Source organism: Amaranthus tricolor, chromosome 17, assembly GCF_026212465.1.
Source record: "Amaranthus tricolor cultivar Red isolate AtriRed21 chromosome 17, ASM2621246v1, whole genome shotgun sequence".
In the NCBI taxonomy this organism is placed as follows: domain Eukaryota; kingdom Viridiplantae; phylum Streptophyta; class Magnoliopsida; order Caryophyllales; family Amaranthaceae; genus Amaranthus; species Amaranthus tricolor.
The window spans coordinates 3,998,859-4,021,531 of NC_080063.1; positions in this window are offsets into that span (position 1 = coordinate 3,998,859).

Below are 22,673 nucleotides of genomic sequence, written 5' to 3' on the forward strand. Positions count from 1 at the left end.
ATGTTCATTTTAGGAACAGTAGACTGTTCGTCTACACTGAACATTATAACACTTATCTAACATCTTGGACATTTTAAGACATGTACATCTTCCACGAACCAAGTCCTAGGCTTCATCAACGATTCAAACTAAATCGGATATATACCTACAAAACAATCTCTAAAAATATATTTGTTTATAAGTGAAGTCATCATCAAAACCTTAAGAGGCCAACAACCAATAACGCCCTTGGCCGTGTCACTATGCCATGAATAGAGAAAGGATTCACTACCCTTGAATATATTTCGAGAGATTAATAGTTTGAAAGAGAAAGTATGAGTAAATGGAGGTGTTTAGATAGATGAGTAGACTGGCTATTGCCATACTATGCCGTTGTCTATAGTTTTGTTCCATGACTCTAATTGTTATAAGTTCATTGATTACTGACGTGTACGTGTTTGTTGTTGTTGCTCATGACTCTCTATGATGTTCCTGCTATGACACATTTGACTATGGTCATTATGTTGAGCAGCAGGAGGATCATAGCTTGAAATGACAGGTATAGGAGCTACTTTTGCTTTGCATTGGGGAAAATAGCGGAGTACGATCGTAACAATTGTGTATAAATTTTCTAAATGCTTGTAGCTTCTATAATACTTGTAAAGTTTTCTTTTGGGGTTGTAAAATTTCTTTTGTATGGAGCCATGTGACTCCTCGTATGATCCATAGATCCGCTGCGTAGTTTTGGATGTACAGTAGGGAGAATACTCCTTTAGTATCTGTCAGATCGATGCGTTAACACTGGAACCACGATCCTCGTTAGAACTGATGATTTGTGAAGCCGACGATGATTCATTCCGTCGTGACGTATTCTTTTTGAAAGGCGTTATAGGCCTTAGATTAGTTTAATCATGTTAATCATATATATATATATATATATATATATATATATATATATATATATATATATATATATATATATATATGTATATAAATATATATATATATATATATATATGTATATATATATATATATATATATATATATATATATATATATATATATATATATATATATATATATATGTATATATATATATATATATGTATATATATATATATATATATATATATATATATATATATGTATATATATATATATATATATATATATATATATATATATATATATATGTATATATATATATATATATATATATATATATATATATATATATATATATATATATATATATATATATATATATATGTATATATATATATATATATATATATATATATATATATATATATATATATATATATATATATATATATATATGTATATATATATATATATATATGTATATATATATATATATATATATATATATATATATATGTATATATATATATATATATATATATATATATATATATATATATATATATGTATATATATATATATATATATATATATGTATATATATATATATATATATATATATATATATATATATATATATATATATATATATATATATATATATATATATATATATATATATATTCTTGACACATCCTCTGTTTTAATCGAGATGCTGCCGAAATTTCAACTCACTCACCTTTTAATTAATCATTAGCGTTTATGTTAAGTATTTTCCCTTTTCTTTTTATGTAACACCCCAATTTCCTCCCTTCCTTCACGATTCTGGTTTCGTTTAAGGGGTTGGAAATTCAGGGGTGTTACAGGTGGTATCAGAGCCAGTGGTTCCAACTTTGACGCTCGTATTCTTAAGTTTTTAAGGAATTGTTTGAAGTTAACGTCACGCGTGAGAGCTGGGGTAGATTTAGGATAGATATACGACTTATGTTTTGCGTTTTGGTGATTATTGCATGTACATAAGTAGAATAAGTTAAGTAATTTGATATCAGATTCATAAGTGTAAGTCGCTCATACTAATGACTCCCTTATGAACATGGGTTTGTTTAACAGATGCTAGTTACGTTCTCTGCAATATTAAGTATTAGTTAGTGTTAGTGAAGTTTTTGGTACAATTTACTAAATTTGTATAATAATGCTTAAATGTGATGTTAGTTGAACCTTATTGGTATGAGAAGGTTAATACATTACGTGATTGGGTACTTGAGAATCTATATATGATAATATTCATTTCTTATATGCGAATTCCGTCCTTTAACTGTTCATTTACGAAATTCTTTAAGATAAGCATAGTACTGTTTGAGGTTGATTATCATAGAGGTAGGAGTACACATGTAGATAAGCTAGATCGTGAGTTAAGTTTTCGACCCTACACTTTCTCGCCTTTTGGCATAGATGGAGAAATAAACTTATATTCGTGTTGAATGATGCTAACAGGAAATGCCTCCTCTATCTAGCAAACGTTTGAGACAACGCTCTTCTAACAAGGCACTATGTGAGCTGGTTATGGAACTGGCTGAGGAAAGGAGGTCAAAGTCCAAGCCGACCGCAGAGACAGCTTCCTCTATGAGCAAGAGAATCTCTCAGAATAAACCTCCTACGTACTAAGGGACTGGGGAACCTGCAGCTTTGGAAAGTTGGTTACGAGAATTTGATAAACTGTTCAACGTGGTGCAATGCCCGGAGCACCTGAGGGTAGACCAGGCTGCATTCTACCTTCAAGAAGAGGCAGATTATTGGTGGTCGAATGCAAGAGATGGTGTGATGAGTGATCCCGATAATCCGCTAGGTTGGAAGGATTTCAAGACAATGATTCGAGAAAAGTTTTACCCACCGCATATCAGGAAGCAGAAGTCCAAAGAATTCTCTAGGCTGGAGATGGGGGAGATGTCCGTGGATGAATACTATAAGAAATTCATGGAATATGTCAAATACTGCCCTGATGACGTTCCCACCGAAGAAAAGAAGATGCAAAGATTCGAATTGGGATTGGTGAATCAGGTGCAAGTTCACATTGATAGCGACAGATACACCACATTGGATGCGATGTATCAGAGAGCTGCTCATGTCGGAAGCTTGCTTAAGTTGGACAAGGGAAAAGGGCCCGAGACTAGTAGTGGGGCAGCCCCTAGTGGGGAAAAGGGGAAGGAGAATTTCCATCAACAAAATAGTTTCCACCATAACAAGAGACATCGAAGCTTCAATGACCAACACCTCGGAAATGGGAGAAATGGCAAGCCTCAGCTGGGAGGTGCCAATGATCAGAAGGTGATCAGGGATCGTCATGGCAAGGAGAGAGTCTTCTTTTGCTCCAAGTATTCCAACAATCACCCGGGGAAAGACTGTAGTGGAAATTTGGTAGAGTGCAAATCTTGTGGCAAGCTGGGACACCGAGAGTATGAGTGCTTTGCAAAGTATGAACATCCAGCTCAACAACATAATGGGCAACAAAGCTCCAGACCGGGGAATTTCAGAAATAACAATAATGGGAACGACCACAGAGGTAGGAAGCTGAATCACCAGAGGGATTGGAATGGAAACCGCACACCTCAAAGTAGCTTCAAGCCTGGAGGGCTTAATGGGAACAACACCCGGAATGGTAATGGAGGAGCCGGTACGGCGGTAAGTCATCCAACTACGGGAAGGTTGACGGCTATCAACAGCAAAGAGGCAGAGTTGGCGAGGGATGTGGTGACAGGTACGTTCCTTGTGAATTCTGTACCTGTTAAAGTATTGTTTGATACTGGGGCTTCTGATTCTTTTGTATGCACATCAAAGATCGAGAAGTTAGGATTAAAGAACCCTGAATCCACCTCTAATGTCGTAGCGATTCCATCGGGGGAGTTATTTCAGTGTACTAGGTTATATAGAGGAGTTCCTTTAACCATAGAAGAAGTTGTTTTCCCTAGTAACTTTTATGAGCTCGACATGGATGACTTAGACATCATTCTTGGGATGGATTGGTTAGGTCATTTCAAGGCAGAAATTGAGTGCGACAAACAGGAAGTGAGGCTTGTGGGACCTAAGGGAAAAAGGGTTAAGTATAACAAGGGCACTTCAGGGTTACGGACTAAAATCGTATCTTCCTTGAGAATGAAGAGATTGTTGAGGCAGGGATTACCTTGTTACTTGTGTCATGTTCGAAGAATAGAGGATAAGGTTGTGGCTCTTGAGACCGTTCCCGTCGTAAACGAGTTTATGGACGTCTTCCCAGACGAAATACCGGGAATGCCGCCTACTCGGGACTTTGAATTTACCATAGACTTAGTACCGGGGGCGGGACCCATATCCAAAGCACCTTATAGGATGGCACCAGCAGAGATGGAAGAATTGAGAAAACAAGTAGAAGAGTTGTTGGCGAAAGGGTACATACGACCGAGTGTTTCGCCCTGGGGGGCACCTGTGTTGTTTGTTCGCAAGAAGGATGGGAGTATGAGACTATGCATAGATTACCGTGAGCTGAACAAGGTTACTGTGAAGAACAAATACCCTCTACCGAGAATTGATGACTTGTTTGACCAGCTTAAGGGAGCCGGAATGTTTTCAAAGATTGAGTTGAGGTCTGGCTATCATCAATTGAGAATAGCGGAGAGAGATGTACCCAAGACGGCCTTTAGGACTCGCTATGACCATTTTGAGTTTACAGTGATGCCATTTGGGCTGATAAATGCACCAGCAGCATTCATGTGTTTGATGAATCGGGTATTTAGTGCATGCCTCGATAAGTTCGTCGTGGTCTTCATTGATGATATCTTGGTGTATTCAAAGGATGAGGGAGAGCACGAACAACATTTGAGGCAAGTGTTGCAGATACTTCGGGAGAATCAATTGTATGCCAAATTTTCTAAGTGTGAGTTTTGGCTTGAAAAAGTATCATTTCTGGGGCATTTTGTATCCAAAGAGGGAGTTACCGTGGATCCAGCTAAGATTGAGGCGGTGAGGGTTTGGCCTACACCGAAAAATGTGACCGAGATTCAAAGTTTTCTGGGTTTGGCTGGTTACTATAGAAGATTTGTGAAGGATTTCTCGAAGATTGCCCGACCGATGACTAATTTGAAGAAGAAAGACAAGAAATTTGAGTGGAATGAAGAGTGTGAGGGAGCCTTCCGAACATTAAAGGTGAGATTGACTACTGCACCGGTTTTAACCCTTTCAGACAGCACGATTGAGTATCTTGTGTATAGTGATGCCTCGAAAAATGGGTTAGGGTGTGTGTTGATGCAAGATCGAAAGGTTATTGCTTATGCATCAAGACAACTTAAACCGCATGAAGTCAATTATCCGACTCATGAACTAGAACTAGCAGCCATTGTCTTTGCTCTGAAGATTTGGAGACATTACTTGTATGGAGTGAAGTGCAAAATTTATACTGACCATCAAAGCTTGCGATACTTGTATACACAACAAAATTTGAATATGAGACAACGAAGGTGGCTGGAGTTGATTAACGACTATGACGTAGAGTTTAATTACCATGAGGGTAAAGCCAATGTGGTAGCCGATGCTTTGAGTAGAAAGACCAGTCATTCCTTAGCTTCTTTGACTGTTCCTAGAGAGTTGCAGAGAGACATGGAAGGATTGAATCTCGAGATTGTACAACATGGGGAGCTAGAGTCCCGGTTAGAAGCCTTATCCATCCGACCTTCAATTTTTGAGGAAATTTTAACAAAGCAAGTGACTGACTCCTGATTGGAGAAAACGAGAGAGCAAGTTAAAGAAGGGAAAGCTGAAGGATTCATGATATTCGAGGATCGTAGCATTCGATATAAGGGTCGATGGTGTGTACCTTCTACTTACACAGAGCTTAAGGATAAGATCTTGATAGAGGCTCATAGCTCAAAGTACTCTATTCATCCGGGAGGAGATAAAATGTATCAAGACATGAAGCAGAAATTTTGGTGGTCTGGGATGAAAAGAGATATTGCTGAGTTTGTTTCCAAGTGTTTGACCTGCCAGAAGGTAAAGAGTGAGCATAAGAGACTCGCAGGTTTGCTCCAACCTTTGGATATTCTCGTATGGAAATGGGATGACATATCCATGGATTTTGTTTTGGGTTTACCGAGGACTATATCGGAAAATGATACGCTATGGGTGATCGTGGATAGACTCACCAAGAGTGCTAAGTTCATTCCGATGAATAATCAGTGGGATATGGATCAGTTGGCTCGAGCTTACCTTAAGAATTTCGTACGATACCATGGTGTCCCTTGATCGATAGTGTCTGATCGTGATACTAGATACGTGTCAAAATTTTGGGAAGCATTTCAGAAAGCCTTGGGTACAGAACTTCTTAGGAGCACATCTTTTCACCCGGCTACTGATGGGCAAACCGAACGCACGAATAGGACACTTGAAGATATGTTGCGAGTGGTAACTTTGGATAGGCAAGGATCTTGGGATGAGCGCCTAGACATGGTGGAATTTTCATACAATAATAGTTACCAGGCAAGCATCCAGATGGCACCTTTTGAAGCTTTGTACGGTCGTCGTTGTTGTAATCCAGTATGTTGGGATGATTTCAGTGAATCTGTTACTCTAGGACTGACTATGTTAGAGGAGATGACGGATCAAGTAAAAATGATTCGAGAAAAACTTAAAGCGGCCCAGGATCGACAAAAGTCCTACGCAGATCTTAAGAGGAGACCTGATGAGTTCGCCGTAGGGGATTATGTGTTATTGAGAGTTTCACCGATGAAGGGAGTCATGTGGTTTGGCAAGAGGGGGAAGTTTAGCCCAAAGTTTATAGGACCTTATGAGGTCACAGAGAAGGTAGGAAAGGTCGCTTACAGACTAGCATTACCCAATGAGTTGGGTAGGGTTCATGATGTGTTCCATATTTCACAGTTGAAGAGATATGTTCCTGATAAATCTCATGTGCTAGACCCTGAGCCCTTAGACCTTGATGAGAATTTATCTTATGAAGAGAAACCTATCAAGATCTTAGATTCTAAGGTGCGTAGTACGAGGAGAAAAGATATAAAGATGGTGAAAGTTCTATGGGCTAACCAGCGCACACAGGGGGCAACGTGGGAAACTGATGATTCCATGCGTGAGAAATACCCACACCTTTTTCCAGAGGTTAGTAAGTTACGGGGTCGTAACTAAGTCTTTAAGGGGGGTAGAATGTGATAGAATTTTGCGCGTTTGCACATTTCTTCTCCTCTATGATACCAACCTATTAGAAAAATTGCATGCTTTTGTTTGATCATGTCGAGTCAATGGTATGATTTTTACTTGCTTTTGATTGATTATGTTAAGTTAATTGTGTGACATTTACATGGTTTGTTTGGGTGTTGAGTTAATTTAGATGATTATGAATGCTCGAAACGAAATATGTATGAATATTTGGATAGAGTGAGTATAATAGTGTCAATAAGGTCACGATCTTTGAGTTAATTCCCTAGGCTTAAAATCGTTAAGACACCTTCTTGAGTTATTAGAAATATAAATTTTCACAATTTGTACCTTGGTTGTTTCGGGGACGAAACTCTTTTTAAGGGGGTAGTCTGTAACACCCCGAGATTTTAATAATGAAATTATTTAATATTTTAACAACTTTTAAAGATTTTACAATTTTATTAAATTATTTCTGAATTAGTTTTAATAAATTTCTTTCATATACGGATTTAAATGTTAACACACACACACACACACACACACACACACACACACACACACACATACACACACATACACACACACACACACACACACATATATATATATATATATATATATATATATATATATATATATGTATATATATATATATATATATATATATATATATATATATATATATATATATATATATATATATATATATATATATATATATATATATATTAAAAATATACTTATGACTTCTCAAGTAAAGAGGTTCGAATAAAAAAGATTATTTTATTAAATGTATGAACCCACGAAGGTGAGTCTCTTAGTTGGGTCTCGTAAGAAAATGAATCGAGTTAAAAATAAATAAAATAAGCCTAATAATAATTAAAAAAAAATAGTATAAAAACCCATGAAACCCTAAACGCTCACAAGACCAAGCCGTCACTCTCCTTCTCCTTCCTTCTCCCTTCTCCTCTGCGCTGCTTCCTCTCTTCCCCAACCAGTCGCGCCTCCTCTCTTCCCCAACCAGTAGCAGCCGCCCTTGTTTCTCCTCGCAAGCAGCAGCAGCCGCCTTGTTTCCCCTCACAAGCAGCAGCAAGAGCTGCGTTCTCTTCCCCAAACAGCAGCGGCCAGCAACTAGGCCGCCAGCCTGCTCCTCTCCCTTCTGCCGTGAAGGCTGCTTCCTCCAGCAGCCACGGTCCAGCTGCGTGGTGTCAACCATCTAGTCTTCACTCCTTTTTTAATTACCCCATTGTAAGCCTCTCAAGTTCACTCTAATTAATTTTCCTAGTATCTAATTAGAATTCTACTAAGTTTATAAGTTTGGTGTTATTTTTGTATGATTTTCATTGAATCTTATTATGGGTAGGAATTTGATTGATGACTTGAATGTACTTACGAAATGGGTTTTGAAATATGGATGAAAAGTATTGAACTTTGTATTATTTTCATTAAATCTTGTGATGTGTAGACTCAATTAGGAACGGGAACAGCAACAAGAGGGGGGGGGGGGGGGTGAATTGTTGTTGTTATTAATTCAAGCGTTCTTACCCTGTTTTTGCGGAATTGAATTAATATAATTAAAGCTTGAACTTAGAGCAAAAAAAATAGAGACAAACGATTTTTACGTGGAAACCTTCTGGGCCTAAACAGAAGGAAAAACCACGACCCCTCGGGATTTCTAAATACTCCACTATGTTTAAGGCAATTAGTTACAATTACAATAAACACCTTACTTCACTCGAAGCGAATCAACTAGGCCAACTCTTCTCTCTCAAATTGTTTTACTCAAAGCAACAAACTTAGCTTCACTAAAAGCTAAACTCCACACTAGCTTCACTCAAAGCTATTTAATTCCCCCTTAGACTCACCCAAGTCTAATTACAAGTTCTCTCAAAAACCGTTACAAAAAGGATAAAAATCTTAAAAATAAAATCAATGAGTTGCTCAAGAAAATGTTATTAGTTAATTGGCAATTTTCAAAACAAAATATTTCTTGTGGATTTCCAAAAATAATCACATGAAAATAACAAAGTTCATGCGTTAGATACTTAGGAACAGTCGAATTCACTAGCTATTTATAAAAAAAAAATCTCTAGGAGAATGGAATAATCCAATCCATTATTCCTTTAACAAAAAGATCATGGAAGTAATGTGGATTAATCACACAGACGGTTATTTCCACAAGACTTGATTAAATCAAGCATACGGTTAAAACAACAATAACCGCTGTTCCCATTTACTAAAAATAGGTTATGTTCTCTTTAAGCAGCAGTTTCTTTAACAGCAGTTCCTGTTCCGGTAATAACTGCTGGAACTTTATGCTATTTATAGAAATGGTTATACTTACTAAAATTAGGAATGATTACGTGCTAACTCATTATAGGAACAATAACCTATTTTCTAAGATAAAGACCGATTCTAAGAAAAATAATAGCAAAGACCTATTCAACAGCAGCCGTTCCTATATTTAGCAAATCCAATATTTACTAAATATAGATCCTAACATAATGCTAAATAAATACGAAAAATTATTTTGAAAAATCTTTTGCCAATTAACTTTAATAAATTATAAATGCAACACATTAACTTTATTTTCTACATCAACAAAAAAAATAACAATTAATTAGTAATCAGAATTTTCTTTGCAGACGTAGGCTGACTTCAGTTGGGAACAGTGCGCTGTTTCTAAATTCCAGTTTAGCTAGAACATCCAACTTGGGAACAGTAGATTTCCTGTCTACATTTTACATCCCAAGTAATATACTCTTCTAACATCTCTTGAATCCTTTTGACACGTACATTTCCATGAATGAAGCCATAGGTACTATCAACGATCATAATTACGACCGGATATCGACCTGCACATAATCTCTTAAAAACATATTTGTTTAAATAAAGTGTAGTCATCATCGAAACTCAAGAGGTCCAACAAATTCCCCCTTTTTGATGATGACAAAGTTTTAAACAAACTTAAAACAAAATAGAGTAAACCAATGTTGAAGAGCATCTTAGAGATTAAAACAACTCTTCTTAACTTAGTAAATATAATTTACCAAGCATATCATGAATCAAATTACTCTAAAAATAAACATAACAAAAACTCGTACAATCTCAGCATTGAACATAAATAATGATGTAAAATTCAGAATATGTAGATCAGAGCTTAAAAACAGATCATAATATTTGAACATGTAGATCAGAATCATAATATCAGATTAGTTCAAAGCAAACATCAAAAAATTAAGACAGCAACAACAAGCAATAAACAATCATTCATCATGAATCAACAACAACCAATAAACAATCATCCATCATGAATCATAACCTTAATCCTAATGTCCAACATAATAGATTTAATCAGAGCTAAGCATACTCAAGCATTATTTAAGTTCGTGTCAAATATTCCCCCTTTTGACATCATTCAAAAAGAATAAGAGCAATCAAGCCACAACAATAAGCATATAGACATAGTCAAAGAGAGAATAAGGATGCACAGATTACAAAGCACTAATAATGAATGCAAACAAGATCAACTATGATTAATCTTCACAGGTAGTTAGTAGCATAAAAGAAAATGTAGTTCATAGTATGAATTAGACAAACAGTACCCCAGCTGGTACAGTTGAAAAACATGAAAAGATTGTTTGATGAAAGTGATGGTTGCAACAAATAAGAAGATATTAAAAAGTATTAGGAGGAATTAAGATGCAGGAGCTTCATCATCCACATATTCTGTCTCCACCTCTACTATGTCGAGCTTGGCCCCCAAACGTGCTTCCATTTATCCATTTGAGCAGATAGTGAGGCTATAGAGACACGAATATCATCTTTAAAAACAAGGAAGCTGGACTGCAATTCGTTAAGTTTCAGGAGAATGGAGGATAGATGGGCTGTTGGAACTGTACTAGTGGTGGTGATGATGATGGTATAGGTGACTGTGGTGGTGAAGAAAAATTATGGGATGAAGGTGTGGTCGGCTTAGGTGAGGAAGGATGGCTTGGTTCAGCTGTTGTGTGTGAGTAGGGATGCAGACGGGGTGGGTCTAATAGGAGACCCGCCCCATCCCCGCCCCATCTGGGCGGGGATGGGTCCTGGTTTGATGGGTCATGGGGCGGGTACGGGTATAAAATTCATACCCACCGCGGGGATGGGGATGGGGATGGGTTTTAGGTGAAACCCGCCCCATCCCCGCCCCGCCCCGCCGCAGTGAACAAATTTTTGAAAAAATTTATTTTTAAATTTCTAAAATTCTTGAAAGTATTTTCAAATTTTTTAAAAAGTTTTTAAAAATCCCGGTTTATATTGTTTAAAAAAAAAATTTGAAAACCCTAAATTTGAAAACCCTTTTACTTTCACTGTGTTGTGCTGGCCTTCATTTGCAATCCCATCTTCTATTCTTCTTCAGTCTTCATTGCTGGAGTGCTGGGTGCTGACCGTCATTACTCATTTCCTTTTTCTTCAATCTTCACTGCCATTCTTCTTCAATCATCTTGTTCAATCTTCACAGGTAAGAAATTTTAGCCTCACTTCTTCAGTTTGCATATCACTGGTATAGATCTGAGATTAGACTCTTGTTTGTTTCACTGTTGGTGCCATTGATAATGTTACATTTTACCTTAGAAACCTCGAACATTGATATGCTAAAAGTACCAATTTTAGCCTCACTTTTTTATTTCATCAACTTTTTTTATTTTTTTCTTTCAAATTTCATCATTATTACTATAAAATCCTCACAAATAATTATCTGCATAATCAATTTTTTACAAAAGAAAAATGGAATTCGATCTTGAGCTTGGCCTTCTACCATCTTCTGTTTCTCTGTCTACAACGTATGTATCTCTTATTTGTTAAATGATTATAATTTTTTTTCAAATTGATTAATAAAATTAGGTGATTATTGATTTGATTTTTTAATTAATATTGTTGTGTGTTGATAATTAACAGGCAATCAAGTAAAGGAGGAAAAAGTTCAAAGCAAGAACAAATGACGATTTTCTATAATGGAAGAATCTGTGTTTGCGATGTAACCCAAGATCAGGTATTTTATTAAGATTATCTTCTTTGTTAATTTATTTTTATCTTTTTTTTACATGTTTAGATTCGGAATTATTTTAATTTTTCAATCTCAATGGTTAATAATGCTGTTAATGCAGTGTATAATAACCATTGACACTTCGGATATATGTTTGTTTGAATTGAGACTTTGGATATGTGTTTTTGTTTGAGACTTTGGAGTTTGGATATGTTTTATGGGTTTTAAGGCCCAAATAATTGAAAATAAATATGTGACACAGATGGGTATTAAGCGGGGATTTGACGGGTGGTGGGGCGGGTAAAATGGGTATTAGACGGGGATGGATACCCAGATGGGGATGGGGATGGGGATGGTATTAGGTACAAACCCATCGGGGCGGGGACGGGGAAAAAATTATACCCGCCGCGGGGATGGGGATGGGGATGGGGATTGATTTACCAGATGGGGATGGGGATGGTAACGCCAATACCCGCCCCGCCCCACCCCGTTTGTACCCCTATGTATGAGGTTGAGTCATCATCAATAATAACAACAGATCTTTTGCCTTTGGAAGCTAGCCTACGACTCTTCCTAGAGGTTGAACCAGGTAAAGAACCCTCCTCATTTTTCTCTTTTTCTTCCTTCACATCTTCCTTCACAGGTTCCTTCTTAGCTTCCCCTTCCATGAATTTTCCTCCAGTTCCTTATCAGAATGCCCTTCTGCCTTCTCAGTGGCAGAAGGAACATGCTCATGTTCCTCCTTATTCAATTCCTCCTCCACAACGTTTTCTTCATTTTCTCCTTCATTGGTGCCCTCTTTATTGTCAGAAATCACATCAGATTGTTCAAAAATATTCTCAAGAGCCCCATTTTCATTTAATCTAAGATGCAAGTTATTCAGACACTTAACACCTATTTTGTTATTTGGACCCATGGGATAATTTTGACCTTCATGAGGAACACCTAGCTTCCTAAAGATCCATGTCAACAAACCTCCATATCAAATCACACAACCTTTAGAAATACAGTCATTCAAATGAGAGATCATCAAAGAGGGAAAGTTAATTTTGATGTTATTAGCCATACAGTATATCAACGTAGCATCTCTTAAACTAACCTCACTTCTTTTAGATGTGCGAGGAAAAATGAATCTTCATGCTATATTATATAACAGCTTGTGCATAGGAGACAACACATTGTGGCTAACCTTTCCCCTTTTTTCTTTTTTCCCTAAAAACTTCCAGACAACCTTCTCATCAATCCCAGAAAAAATGATTTTTGAACCAACAATGTATACATCAAATCCAGTGGAAGGAACACCTAACCATCCTCCTAAAATCAGACTATTAAATTCAATTTTGATCCCCTTAACCACACTTGTATAGACGCCATTGTCAAAAGAAAAGTTTGAAACAAACTCACGCATCAATTCGGGATACATTGGGTTACAGCGGTGTTCTGCCATCAAAGATTCCCAAAATTGATTTTGTAAGATTGCGTGAAATTGAGGAAAGAAATTGGATTCATACCATTGCTTGTCAAGTTCGAAACCAAAAATGATCTCTTTGGATAACTCTTCAGCACTGACTGGAACAACAACTTTTGCCCTTTTTGAAGACGATTTCTTTACTGTAGAGTCTCTCTTTCTCTTTATGCTTTCATTCACTCCAGAGGCAACCGGGGTTCCCTGTTGTTCTCTTGAAGAAGACTCAGGTACAGTAATTAGAGGTGTTGGGTGAATGATTTTTAAAGGTTTGGGTTGTTTCATCTTTGGTGTACGGCTCTTAGTTCTCATGGTTATTTGATGAGTTTGTGGAGTGAAATTTTGCAGAAAATTCGGGAAGATGAAGATGAATTGGGATTCAGAGTTGATTGGATTGAGGATGAAGGGTTTAGGGCTTAACTTGTGAGAGTTTATAAAATGAATGTGAGGGGACGTGTGTTTAGGTGTTTCATATTCCTTATTTAATTTATGCATATGGACAACAAGTGTGAAATGGAAATAGACGGATTTAGTGAAGAATTATGATGATTTAACTCCCGCTATTTTAATGAAAATTGCTGGATAAATATATGTAAATATATTTTATGAAAATAAAATAAATGAAAATTTTATGCTACTACAGTCTGATCAAATTAAACATGCAATCATAAGAGCATTCACAGTATATGCTTTCAAATAGTGCGTACCTGATCCTTTCGATAATCGATTTTTCAATCAAGATTTTTGTGGTTGATTGACCTTTTCAATTTTCATTTTGTCTTTAAAGATCACATATGTCACTCACTTCAATGCAACTTGATTATGCCGAGTTCTAATCTCATTTTCTCATGTTGTTCCCTTAGAAGCGTTTTAGTCATGATATCAGCTATTTGCTCGTTAGTGTTTACATGCTTTACAATAATATTTTTATTTTCAACATTATCCTTAAGAAAATAATGCCTAATGTGGATGTGTTTTACTCGTGAATGATGCACTGGATCTTTTGATATGCATATGGCACTGGTATTATCACAACAAATAGGAAAACATTCAAACTTAATACCAAAATCTCTTAGCTGTTTTTTTATCCAAAGCATTTGGGAACAACAAGCTGCTGCTGCTACGTATTCAGCTTCGGCAGTGGATAATGCAACAGTGTTTTGTTTCTTTGAACACCATGACACTAAACATGAGCCAATAAATTGTACCATACCTGACGTACTTTTTCTATTTATAAGATCTCTAAAACCTTTCAAATCATAGCCATCACTTTTAGGATAAAATAGGGTTAAGTCATCTGTTCCCTTCAAATATCTTAGAATTCGTTTCACTGCAGTGAGATGTGATTCTTTAGGATTGGATTGAAATCTAGCACATAAGCCAACACTAAAAGCAATATCGGGTCTACTAGCAGTTAGATACAATAAAGAGCCAATCATGCCTCTAAACATAGTTTGATCAATATTTGTTCCATTTGGGTCTTCATCTAATCTAACATTTGTAGCCATAGGTGTATTGTTGGTTTTAGCATTATTCAAGCCATATTTCTTGAGAAGTTCTTTTATATATTTTTGTTGGTGAATAAAGATGCCATTAGCTGTTTGTTTAATTTGTAACCCAAGGAAGAAGTTTAGTTCTCCCATCATACTCATTTCAAATTCATTACTCATTAGGTTAGCAAATTCTTTACACAACAGTACATTGGTGGCTCCAAAAATAATATCATCAACATATATTTGAACAACTAAAATATCCGAACCTCTATTCTCAAAGAATAAGGTTTTGTCAATTTTGCCTCTTACAAAGTCATTTTCAATCAAAAACTTTGATAGTCTTTCATACCATTGCCTAAGAGCTTGTTTCAAGCCATAAAGAGCTTTATCAAGCTTGTAGACATGATCAAGATAAGAGGTATTTTCAAAGCCAGGGGGTTGTTCAACAAAAACTTCTTCATCAAGAAAGCCATTTAAAAAAGCACATTTCACATCCATTTAATATAATTTAAAGTTCATGAATGCAGCAAAAGAAATTAAGATTCTTATAACCTCTAACCTCGCTACCGGAGCAAATGTTTCGGTATAATCAATACCTTCTTGTTGATTGTATCCTTTGACCACGAGCCTTGCTTTGTTTCTAACAATTATTCCATGCTCATCTAGTTTATTCCGAAATACCCATTTCAAACCGATTACCTTTTTGTGTTTTGGTTTGGGTTCCAAGTGCCATAACTTTGATATTTCCAAGGTTTGGGCACAAATTCTCTTGTGGGAACAGTAGTATGTTCTAGTTCATCAGCTTGATCGTCATTCTGTTCAGCTACTGGATTTGCTTGCAGTTCTGTGGGAACTGCTGGATTAGGAACAGTCTGTTGGTTTTGAAGTACTGGCTGTGCTGATCAAGATCGTTCCTTTCTGCCTCTTCAGGGATCAGCTATTCACCTGCTGTTCCTTGATCTTGCATTTTCATTTCTTCTTCATCATTCTCTAAATTTGCAAGACCTATCTTAAAATTATTTGTATCCTGTTCACTTGACAAAAAGTTAGTTTCATCGAAAATTATGTGAACGGATTCTTCCACGCTCATTGTTCTTTTGTTATAAACTCTGTAAGCCTTACTATGTGATGAGTAGCCAATAAATACTGCTTCATCACTTCTTTCATCAAACTTCCCTATATTTCGTTTTCCATTCACATGAACAAAACATTTGCATCCAAACACACGAAAATAGGAAATATTTGGTTTTACACCTTTAAGCAATTCATAGAGTGTTTTTGATGTGATTGGTCTTATTAATACACGATTCAAAATATAACATGCAGTATTAACAGCTTCGGCCCAAAAATTTCTAGGTAGACCACTAGCAATTAACATGGTTCTTGCCATTTCCTCTAAAGTCCTATTTTTCCTTTCTACTACACCATTTTGTTGTGGTGTTTGTGGTGCCGAAAAATTATGACTTAATCCATGTTCATTGCAATAATTCATGAAACTTGAATTTTTGAATTCTCTTCCATGATCTGACCTTATGTGAATAATTTGATTATTGGTAGATTTTTGTATTTTGTTAGCGAAAGAAACAAACTCATTAAAAGCTTCATCTTTACTAACTAAAAATAAAATCCAAGTAAATCTACTGTAATCATCAACAATAACAAACACATATCTTTTGCCACTACGGCTTTGTGTTCTCATAGGTCCACATAGATCCATATGTAGTAATTCAAGTGGTTTAGTTGGGGTCACTATATTCTTTGATTTAAAAGATGACCTCACTTGTTTTCCTTTTGAACAAGGATCACAAATTTCATCCTTAAGGAATTTTATAGCTGGTAGTCCTCTAACTAGGTCTTTTGATCTTAATGTATTAATCAATGTATAGCTGGCGTGACCTAGACGCTTATGCCAAAGAATTGGGTCGTCTTCTATAACGCTTAGACACGTTAGTTTGGTTTTGGGAACAGTGTCCAGGTCCACTACATAAGTGTTTCCTTTTCTGATTCCCTCAAGAACGATGTATCCTGTGTCATTCCTATAAATAATGCACTTTTCAGAAGTAAAGTTCACAGAGTTACCTTTATCGCAAAATTGAGAAATGCTAAGTAAGTTATGTTTCAAATTCTCGACTAAAAACACATTATCGATAGCATGGGAACATGACTTTCCAACTTTTCCTTTGGCGATTTTCTCACCCTTCATATTGTCACCGAAGGTTACTATTCCCCCATTATAGGCTTCAAGTGAGAGAAATTTAGATTTGTCACCCGTCATGTGCTCGAAACACCCACTTTCGAGATACCATGAGCTGTTCCCCCTCACTTGGACCAAAAAAAAAAAAATTAATGGTTAGTTACAGGAACCCAGACTTTCTTGGGTTCCTTGTCAATTTTGCATGAATCATTTTTCTTAATCTGAATGTTATCGACATAGTTTCTGTTGGAGACAGTGTACTGTTCCTTTTTGGTGCACTGGTCCTTCAGATGACCAGTTCCTCCACAGAAGGAACATAATCTGTCACTAGGAAGATCAACGTAAGCTTTCTTCTTCTTGTTATTCTTAAAGTAATTTAGGGCTTTTGAATTTTTACTTTTGGCATCTTGAATCCATTTGGGAGTAATTTTGATTTTCCCTTTTTCTCTTGAACTTAATTCAAGCTTATCATCATTGTTACGGTTGGATTCTAGATTCAACTTTAAATTTTGAAAATCATTGCACAAATCTTTAGTAAATGCATCATTCAATTCTTTATTCAAGCCTAATAATTTGTATTGCGACAACTCAATATTAAGAATAACATTTTCCTTTTTAATTCTCTCCATATTTTCCTTTAGAATAATGTTTTGATCCAACAAACCGAAAAATCTTTTTTGGACATCGTATCTAAAGGTGTTTATATAGGAGACATGGTCTTTGCGTACCTTGAGTTCCTTTTCTAATTGGAGACACTTAACATTGCAATTTTCAAGTTTAGCTTGTGTCTCCTTTAGCAACTCAATTAATTTATTTTTACTTTTATTGGATGGATGGATAGAAAATGGATTAGAGATATGTACCTGCTTCCTTATGGGTTCCTTCTCCTTGCTTTCATGCGTAGCCATGAGACATAGGTTTGTTGTCTCTTCTTCTTCGGGAACAATCGGTTGTTCCCAAATGTAATTCATGCGTCATTGGGGAACCAGCCAGCTCCTCTAGATTAAACTTTGTAAAATCTTTGGACTCTTGTATAGCAGTAACCTTGGCCCTCCAACGCTCATCTTGAGGAAGGCTCCTAAGGATCTTCCTTACTTGTTCATCGGTGGGAATTATTCTTCCAAGAGAGACAAGTTCGTTTGTTATGTTGGTGAACCTTGTGAACATCTCTTGGATGCTTTCCCTTGGTTCCATAACAAATCTTTCATATTTAGACATTAGCAAATCAATTTTGGAACGTTTGACTTCACTTGTTCCCTCATGGGTAACAGCTAGCAGGTCCCAAATCTGCTTGGCAGATTTGCACCCCATTATACGATTGTGTTCATTTGGTCCAAGACCACAGTGAAGCAATTTTATTGCAAGAGCGTTTAATTCCATCTTCTTTTTCATATTCGATTATTAGTTTGGGAACTACTTCATTGTCGGAGTTAGTAATGGTTACCTCAAAATATCCAATTTCGATGACTCTCCAAACTTGATAATTTTCTGCCTTGATGAAGATTTCGATCCTATTCTTCCATTATGTATAGAATTTTCCATCGAACATGGGCGGTCTTTTAGTAGAATACCCTTCTTCCATTCGCTCGTTCATAATTGACATTTTCGGGAACACCAGGATTTTGCCCTCAGGGTTTCTTGATCTACTGGGAACAGGGCTCTGATACCAATTGTAGACTCAATTAGGAACGAGAACAACAACAAGAGGGTGGGGTGAATTGTTGTTGTTATTAATTCAAGCGTTCTTACCCTGTTTTTGCGGAATTGAATTAATATAAATAAAGCTTGAACTTAGAGCAAAATAATAAAAGAGACAAACGATTTTTATGTGGAAACCTTCTGGGCCTAAACAGAAGGAAAAACCACGACCCTTCGGTGTAGAAATGCAAATAGATGATCGAATGCAACAAGAGGGGGGGTGAATTGTTGTGTATTGAGTTTAAGATTTTTGCCTCTAAGTTTTGCGAAATTATAATAAAATAAAACTTAAACTTAAAATAAAAAAGATAAAAGGAGACAAAGATTTTACGTGGAAACCTTCTTTGCCTAATAAGAAGGAAAAACCACGACCCCCCGGGATTTCAAAATGCTCACTATGTTTTAGGCAATCAATTACAATCACATAAAACAATTTGCTTCACTTGAAGCTTCTCTACTCTAGGCCTACTTCTCTTTCTCTTCTCTTTCTCCTTCTCTTTCTCTTCTCACGCTTCTCTTGAAGCTTCTCTATTCCCCTAGACTTCCCTTAAGTCTAGTTACAACAAAACACACAAATACCCTTACAAGGCCGAATTCTCAAGAAGATAAAAATTAAATAATTACTTTAAGAAAAATATAATAAATTAATTGGCATTGGAAAACTGAAAATATTTTTCTTAATTGATCTCCCTTAATGGACACTCTCGGATGATATCACGGTTTGAGCAAAGTTCCTCCTATTTGTAGTGGGAACAGCCAGCAGTTACCTTAGACACACCTACCACTATCCTCCACGTTCTCTAAAGAAAAAGATAGTGGTCTTGCCAAAAAATAAATGTCCGGCTTGCTCAAAGAAGAAAACGGTTCCTCAAGCTAAAAATAGCATAGGAATTAAAACACAAGTACCTAAATAATAGGAGATCTCAATCTTAAAAAGAATAAGTCTTAGGCTATTTTTAGATAACCTAAAAATAGTTTTGCCAACCAATTTATTAATTAATTAAGCAATTAATTTAATTTTTAACCGTTACATCAACTTAAAAACAGAAAATAATTAATTCGCAATTTTCCAGCCGATGTTTTTCTCCAGACCTGCGACGTGGGAACAGTGCACAGTCTCCATCTACAACTTCAGTCAGACTCTCAGCTTTGGGAACAGTAGACCGTCTGTCTACCTTTAACGTCCTAAGCACTTATCTAACTTCTTGGATATTCTGAGACACCTACAACTTCCACGAACCAAGTTATAGGCTTCATCAACGATTTCAACAAAATTGGATATTCACCTACAAAACAATCTCTAAAACATGTTTGTTTATTTAAAAGTGAAGTCATCATCAAAACTTAAGAGACCAACAAATTCCCTCTTTTTGATGAAGACAAACTTATAAACAAACTTAAGTAAAATAGAGTAAAACAAAATTTTAGAGCATACTAGAGATTAAAGCAACTCTAAATAACTTAGCAAATCAACTCGTTACAATATAATTTACCAAGCATGCATAAAACAATTTACTCTATATTTAAAAACATAATTTCAAATATGTTTTCAAATAATTTTCCAAAAACAGTTAAATTAAATTAACAGATCCAAATTAACACACCAATCCATAAGTATTATAAAAAAGTAACAGCTTTAAAGAAAACACGCTTTGAAGAAAACAAATTCAGAACAACACTTAATCAATAAACTTAACAACACAGATGATATGCCAACACTTAATTAATAAACTTAACAACACAGATGATATGCCATAGATGATTATGCACATTAACTTCCATTATTGTAGCAATATAAATCAATAAAGATATGGAGACTGTGTATTCACAGCTGCTTTTAAGTTTGTGCATTCTCTTCCCCCTTTTGTCATCAATCAAAAAGAATTCGGAGTATCAAACCACAACACAAACCATATAGATTTGTCATAGAGGAAAACAAGAAACAGTAAACAAAAGCATGCACCATAAATATCAGTCCAAATATGCATATAGTTAATCATCACAGACCACAAATAAAAACAAGAAAGAAAATGTAGCAGTTGTTCAACAAAACATATACAATTTTGTACCCCATATGGTACAAAACCAAAAGTGAAATTGTTTGATAAATGTTAGAGCCAACAAATCATTAAAAACATGGGAAGAGGAATCAGGGAGCAGTCTCTTCTTCATCTATGTATTTGGTCTGCACTTCAACAGTATCCAACTTTGCACCAAGACGGTTCTCCATCAGGGTAAGTAGATCAACGATTGTAGCAAGTGAGACTCGAATTTCATTTTGAAAAGCATTAAATTGAGACTGTAGGTCAAGCAGCTTGGAGAGTATGAAGTTTGAAGAAGCTGCAGGAATAGAATCAGGATTAGCACAACCAGTACCTGGTGAAGACTGAAATGGTGGTGGTGTATAGTGAATAGGTGATTGAGGTGGTGATGGATTTTGATGTGGTGGTGGAGTGGTTGGATTTGGAGAAGGAGGTTTGTTAGATGTAGACTCAGGTATGGTGTCAGATGTGGTTTCCTCAACCATAGTAGCCTTGCGTTTCGAAGCTAACCTCCTACTCTTCCTCTGAATTGACTTAGACTTTTTTCTCATTGCTATCACTATCTCTTCATCACTTGAATCACTGAAGAGATTGTGATGAACAATATCTTCCAAGGCTTCCTCTTGTTCTCCTGGTTCCCCCTTACTTGCTTCTCCACCCTGTTCCCCTTTTTCTCCTTTTTCTATGTTGTAAGTGGGAACAGGTTCTTGCTCCTTCTTCTCTTTTTCCTCCTTCCTTGATTTCTCCTTTTCCTCTTTTTCCTCCTCAACCCCTTCCTCTTCTGATTCGATTTCAACAACCTCCTCTAAATCATGCATTAACATCCCCTCATCATTTAGTTTTAGGTGCAAATTTTGTAAACATTTAGCATCTATTTTCATGTTAGGACCCATTGGGAACTCCAAACCTTCCAAAGATACATCAAATTTTCTAAAAACCCAAGTCAATAGTCCTCCATAACCAACAAAACTTTTCTTTTCAATGCAATCAGATAAATGAGAGATCATCAACGATGGAAAATTTATCTTAATTTGATTTGCCATGCAGTAAATTAAGGTGGCATCACGCAAACTCACTTCACTGCGTTTAGAATATCTTGGTAATATGAATCTGCGTGCAACATTATACAGTAATTTATGCAGAGGAGACAAAACGTTGTGACTAATCTTTCCCTTCTTTTGATCTACCCCTAAAAATTTCAGTATTGTTCGTTCATTAATGCCAGAGAATGCTATCTTCGACCCAACATAATAAGTATCAAATCCAACATTAGGAACATTTAACCATTCCCCCAATGTAGCACTATTAAATTCTATTTTCACATTCTTAACAGTACTAGAACACATCCCACAATCATTAGAGAAATATAAAATAAATTCTCGCTTAAGGTTTGAAAAAATTGAGTTGCAACTAAAATTGGACATCAATACCTCCCATTCTTGATTTTGTAAAATGTCATGCAGTTGAGGAAAATGAGTAGAATCATACCAGTACTTATCTAACCCGAACCCTACTGACATCTCTTTTGATACTTCTTTAGCACTGTTAGGATCAGCATGCTTCGAATGCTTGGCTATCCTAGAAGATGAACCACCTTTGGAGTGGGGATTTGGCGTTTGGTACCGGCATGCTCAGTGGAGGGTTTAGGTTTTTCTTTTGTAGTTTCAGCAGTAGAGGATGGTGCAGCATCAAGTAAAGGTGGAGGATGAATCA